A 6,599-nucleotide genomic window follows, 5' to 3' on the forward strand; every position below is an offset into this window, starting at 1 on the left:
TGTCGGCACGTACGGAAGGCGGCAAATAAAAAGGTCCAGACGCACTTCCTATTCTGACTATAGACGCCTCGCGTCCATTGCGCCGAGTGGCAGCAACAGCGGCAAGGTTCACATTACAAGCGACAAAGATCACCGTCAAGGAAAAGCTGCTGCCCGTAAATTGCGCGCGGCAGCAATAACACCTTCCTCGGCACGCCCCCGAGTATTGAAAAACTAAGCAACTAAGGCCTAACGTTATTTTTTTAAATACGGCGATCCGTCAGTACACGATCGTTGCCTTACTCCCGTGACATGGTGTCTTGATGGCTGACATACCTGTGTAAGCAATCGTGCAGCAGCGCCAAGAGCTTCCAACGCAACTCTTGCCGAGAAACTGTTTCCGCAGAAAGCTTCCGTCGAGTTCGGCTGAATTAAAAGACCGTGAAATTTTGTTCCGCCCACTACGAGCCGTCAGAACATTTGCTCAGTTGGCACAAACTGCCGTTCACCCGCCTCGGTGGCTCAGGGGCTAAGGCGTTGCGCTGCTGACCCCAAAGACGCGGGTTCGATTCCCGGGCCCGGCGGCCGCGTTTCTGTTGGAGGCGAAAAGAAAAAAGCCCGTGTGTTCGAGATTTCGGCGCACGTTAGAGATCTCCAGGTGGCCAAAATTAATCCAGAGGCCTCCACTACGGCGCGCGTCATCGCCTGTGTAGAATCCGCGCGATGAAATTCCTAATGGTCATCATAAAAAAAAAAAAAAGTGGTTGATCCCTCTTTCATAGGACTCGGTAAAACACGAAAGTGTAATGTGCATTCAAAGAAGCGGTTGAATGTTTGTTGTGCATCGATATAAACCTGCACATCGCTATTTACATTTCGTCGGTAGGGCATCGTTGGTCGCGTCAAAATTAGACACTGCATTACACGCGCCGGAGCCATGCGTAAGTTCGATTGAAACTCCAGGTGCTCGCAAACCGTGCGAACGAAACCGAACGGGTTGTCAGCGAATCGTTTGGTGAGGTCACTGTCCGCTACACCGAAAATAGCATGATTTGCGGGTCGGCAGCAGTCTTGTGGGTATGCTTGGCGAGCGACGTCATGCTGGCGGGTCGCTTCGGCAAACGTGCGACCACTTCGGTCCTGGTCCGTAGCGCGAGGGCAGGCGCTTGCGTTGCGGCGAGCTCGGCTTGTGGAACGCGAGAGACAAAGTTTGTAGCTTGGACCATGAATGGGTGAACGCATTCCTCTTCCCGCTGGCGTATCTCTCGTCGCACCAAAACAGTCAGGAGCGCGACATTCGCCAGTCGCCGTCGTTGCCTTTCCGCCTTAATGCAACAGTTTACTTACACGGGGCCACGGTGGAGGAATGAGTTATTCCTTATTCCTCCACGGTGCAAGGGGCCATCACACCCGCAGTGTAGGCGGCGGATAAACACCCCATGGATAAACACCTCAGCTTATTGAGGCGCCAACTATCTGGCGTTCATTAGCGTCATGACGCACTACTTTGCTTCACCTCTGCTAGACGTCAGCACCATCTGAATGGAGAATGTTATAAGGAAAGATATCGGGCGCGTTCGCAGAACTATACAGGGTTGAGTAAAAAAAAAAGTTTAGAGCCCAGTTGGCAGAGCGTTTCACACCTCCCGTCCGACTAGAGTGATCGTGGGCTCGAATCCCGGCGCCGCAGCGTCAATGGAACTTATAATGCGTAGCATTCTTCGCCGAGTACCCCCATAGCCTGGACCGTGAAACGCCCTGCATTTCCACAAAAATGCAGATATCGTGGAAGTTCCAACTCTAATCGCTACAATGGTGTAAACGCAGATAGCTGGTCGCACGAAATTTTGAAACACTAAGAAATATGAAAAATATAAAAAATACGGAAAATGGCCAACCGTATAACGCCCAGCATTTCCACAATAATGCAGATTTCACGATAGTTCTAAATGTAATCGTTGTAATAACGTAAATGGAGATAATTGGTCGAGCGAAATTTTGAAAAACTAAAAAATAAGAAAAATATTTAGAAAATTCCAGAAAACGGCTAAACGTATAACGCATGGCATTTCCACAATAATGCGGATTTCGCGAAAGTTTCACCTGTAGTCGTTACAATAGCGTAAATGGAGATATTTGGTCGAACGAAATTTTCAAAAAAAAGTAACAAAAATGTGAAAAAATACTGAAAAAGGCAAATCGTATAACGAGCTGCATTTCCACAATAATGCAGAGTTTGCGGAAGTTCAATCTATTATCGTTATATTAGTGTAAATGAGATAATTGGTAGAAAGAAATTTCGCAACACAAAAACAAGAAAAATAAAAAAATACGGGAAATGGCGAACCATGTAAAGCCCTGCATTTCCACAATAATGCAATTTCGGGACAGCTCCACTTCTAATCGTTATAATAGCGTAAATGGAGATATTTGGTCGGATATGATTTCGAAAAACTAAAAAATTTGGAAAAAACTCACACTCAAGACAAGCGGCATAAGAATGCTACACATTAATATTTCTCTGAATTTCTGCAGAATTTTTCTGGCAATGTCATTTCCGTGACGAATATGACGTTGGTGAGTTCTTGCTGTACCCCGGAATAAAACACTTTGGTGTTAAAAGGGGATGGCCATGCGCCCACTAAATTTCCCGCAACAGAACCTATAATTTATGATGTCATATGCCCAGCTGTGCGATTGGCTGAGGCCGGCAAATGCAAATTAGCAGTGCTTATAAGCTTGCCGAACCAGCTATTCGCGCTTAAATTTAGGGCAATTTTTTTCCATAGCAGTAAGAATTGTGGGGTGAACAATTAATGTTATGAACGAACACGTAAACATTTAGTGCGGCACTTTGCCGGCTGGCACTGCCTTACACAGCCGTCGGACGCGTTGGACTTGTCTGAGGCAACACTGACCAACTGAAATAAGCGGCACGGTCACTTACATCAACATTTTAGATTAGGTCCAAAAACGTTGATTTACTGGACCATGTTTATCGCGTCATAGCTTACGCCTTAGGAAACGATTACTATGAAGTTATCAACCCTAATAAAAAAATTGTGCAGAAAATCAAGTAATTGTCTACTAATGAGCATTTTTATGCCGCTTGTCTTGAGTGCGAGTTCTTTACAGGCATTTTTTTGTTTCTTCTAAATCCTTTCCGACAAATGATCTACATTTACGGTATTATAACGATTGCAGGTGGAACTTTCGCGAAATCTGCATTATTGTGGAACTGCAGGGGGGTTACACGGTTCGCCATTTCCCGTAATTTTTTGTATTTTTCTTATTTTTAGTTTTTCAAAATTTCGTTCAACCAATATATCCATTTACTCTATTATAACGATTACAGGTGAAACATTCGCAAAACCTGCACTATCGTGGAAATGTCATGCGTTAACGGTTTGCCAATTTCCGTAATTTTTTATATTTTTCCTATTTTTGTGTTTCAAAATTTTGTTCGGCCAGTTATCTCAATTTATGCTATAATAGCAATTACAGGTGGAACTTTCACGAAATCTGCGTTATTGTGGAAATGCAGGGTGTTACATGGCTCACCATTTTTCGTAATTTGTTTTATATATATATATATATATATATATTTTTTTAATTTCGTTGGGCTATTTTCATTTACCCTACAATAACGATTACAGGTGGAACTTTCATAAAATCTGCATGGAAATGCAGGGCATTATACGTTTTGGTGTTTTTTGTAATTTGTTTATATTTTTGTTGTTTGTTTTGCAAAATTTCGTGCGACCAGTTATCTCCATTTACGATATAACAATTACAGGTAGAACTTCCGCGATATCTGCATTTTTGTGGAAATGCAGGGCGTTACACGGTTGTGGCTGTGGGCTTACTCGGCAAAGCATGCTACGCGTTAATACGGCAGCCATAGAAGTCCAGCCAGAAGCGAAGTGGGAAGACTGGCCCTTCAGCAGTATTGCAGCGCCATCCAGGAAAGTGGGTTATAGACAAGATAACCAAATGGCCATCTGTGAAATGGTAGCAGCCCTGGTCGGCAGGCTAAGCTTAAGCTTGAAGGCCCTGTTCTGGATATGTCATTGTCGACGCCACGAAAACACAATTTAGCGGGACAATTGAAATGTTCGCTTAAAATGTTTGATTCCTCAGTGACTAAAGCATCGTTTGCAGCCAGACAAGCGCTGAGGGCACCATGAAACAAGAAATCTTTCAAATAAAACGAACTTGTATTTTGTGTGCATGGTCCCTTTTGTGTGCAAGCCGGTGTTTCGCCCGCCCGTTTCCCTCACATACTTCTGGTGACGTAAAACACCACGTCACAAATCGCACCGCATCAAAGAAGGCGAATACTACCAGTGTACTGACAAGTAAAGCCGACGGCAGCCTTGTTGGCGTACGCAAACAGCGTAACAATACAAAAACATACATCCACTATAGACGATGCTGGCAGGCCTTTCTTTGGCAAGAAGTAGAACAATTGAACCTTGTGCGAAAGTAACGCCATGCGGTGCGAAAGTAACACCATACGGTGCACAGGATGTTGGGCGTCACTTCCCCATGCTAAAAGGTATTTCTTAAAAATGCGGTGCCACTAAGTCCAAGCAGTTGAGAGCTTGTCAGGTGTAGATGACGCAGGCGGTTGGTGCCGACTCGTTTTGATCCGAACACCTTCGTCGCAAAAAATATGTCCTGTCCGTCGTGTCTTCCCAGGCCCACGAGAGCATTGAAAGGAACCAGTGTGCACCAAACCCAACCTCTTTAACCTATGCGCTTAATCATATTCCACAGAACAGAATGATCATGATGTGGCCCTGAGGGGCGCCATCTCGTTGTGCAACTCCAGATCAGCATTAATATCCCTGACTCTCTTTATTTCACTCAATACTCCCCCGTTCGTTGTTCCCCTGACACGAGAATGTGCTAGTCCACCACGCGGCGTTGGACCACAAAGATAAATGAGCTTTACCATCACCGCTACCATTTTCCCATTGCCATAAGGAAAACAAAAACTTGTCAGTGAAACAGTCCTCAAGAAGATTTTCCCTCTGGCACAAAGAAATTAATCTTCAAATACAACATCACCTTGAACACTGCTCAAAGAAGATGACACGAAACACCATACAGCTTTGAAAGTTCCTAAACCATGGCCTTGTTCAAACCTTAGATATCAAACAGATGTTCCCCTCACTGCTTCAGTAGAGTGTAGTCGATGCTGGTCATCCAACCTTGCAGCGATGACTCTAGGTCCGCGGTACTATCCGAGAGCTACGACGTAGCAGTGGCTAAACGCTTCACATCGAAGACAGAAATCACCGCAGAGTGACATCAGTTGAGGCAGCACGTCCAACCTTCACGGGAGTCTTCAGCCCCATTCACCTCGGCGCAACGAAAACCTCCTTCCATTTGCCACTTTGGCGAGCACGTTGAATACTTCAATCGGGACCAGGTCATGGCAAAAAACGGCGACCATTTTGTTTGACAAAGAGTTCTAGTATACGTCTCACTTTGGAGCATGCGTTGGCTATTGCAAGCATACAAATACACATTTGAACCTTCAAATCGATTTTGATTTAAACTAAGCCTACCAGAGATTCTGCGTTAATGTGTGAAACATGAAACGCTTCTTTGTGTTTTTGGTATATCATGTCTTGTTATTGTCACTGTAGGTAAAATGTAGGTAGGTCACTGTAGGTAAAATGTATTGCAGTACTGTGCACAATTTGTGGAATTTCGGCGACGAACCATGATTTTAAGTTGTTCTTTCGGCGTCTAGTACCAGTAAGTTGTTCTTTTGGCGTCTAGTACCAGTGCTGCTACTGCATGTTGAACCTGTAGGGGGTGCATTCCCTGTCAAGCCCATTGTTGGCTTTTTGAATGTGCCCCTGGCATCATTTGATGTTGATGTTGTTGATGTTGACGTTATCCATGACCGAAAAGTTTGGGTTGGTGTGTTACAGAACCAGCAAGATGCCTACGGTGTGGAAGGGAAATGGTCAGCCCCGTGCTCGTCAGCTAGAATGAAGCTCGATTCCTTTCAAGTTTCAGCAAAATTTGACATCCACCTCAATGGAGCCGTATGGCTACAAAGGAAAGCTGACAGCTTTCTCAGAAACTTTGCAGTTGAAGAAAAATTCGTCTTGGCCTGGGATTCGAACCCAGCACCACTGCAGTCCAAGTTTCAATTAGGTAATTGGCTAGGAAGTACGCTTAATCACAAATGTGAGGGAACGAAACAAACAAACGTGTTTTGTTTTGTGCCCTCCTTGGGCTGCGCCCACTTCGCTGTCATCCCTCACAAAGTGGGAGGGCGCTGAATTTTGTTTCATTCATTCTCACCAGTGGCAGATAAAATCCCCTAATGAGGGATGTGTGCGTGGTATGTTAGGGCACAGCCGCAGAATGAGAAGAGTGCAGTATGCAACGTAGACCTAGCAGTGCTGAACCAGAAGACACTCTGAAAGAGGGGCTATAGGCATCCACCCTCTGCTGTGTGCCTACCACTGTTTTTGGCAAGGGGTTAGTATTTTTCACTGTCAGGTGTAAGAGCTGATAGGTACGGAACAGGTCTTTATTCAGGCAAGTTGTGGAAACGGACCCAAGCGAAGGGACGCATGGGTGTTCAAAATTCT

This window comes from Haemaphysalis longicornis, unplaced genomic scaffold (genome assembly GCF_048455015.1).
Source record: "Haemaphysalis longicornis isolate Haplotype H1 unplaced genomic scaffold, Haemaphysalis longicornis Haplotype H1 scaffold_9, whole genome shotgun sequence".
Classification (NCBI taxonomy): Eukaryota; Metazoa; Arthropoda; class Arachnida; order Ixodida; family Ixodidae; genus Haemaphysalis; species Haemaphysalis longicornis.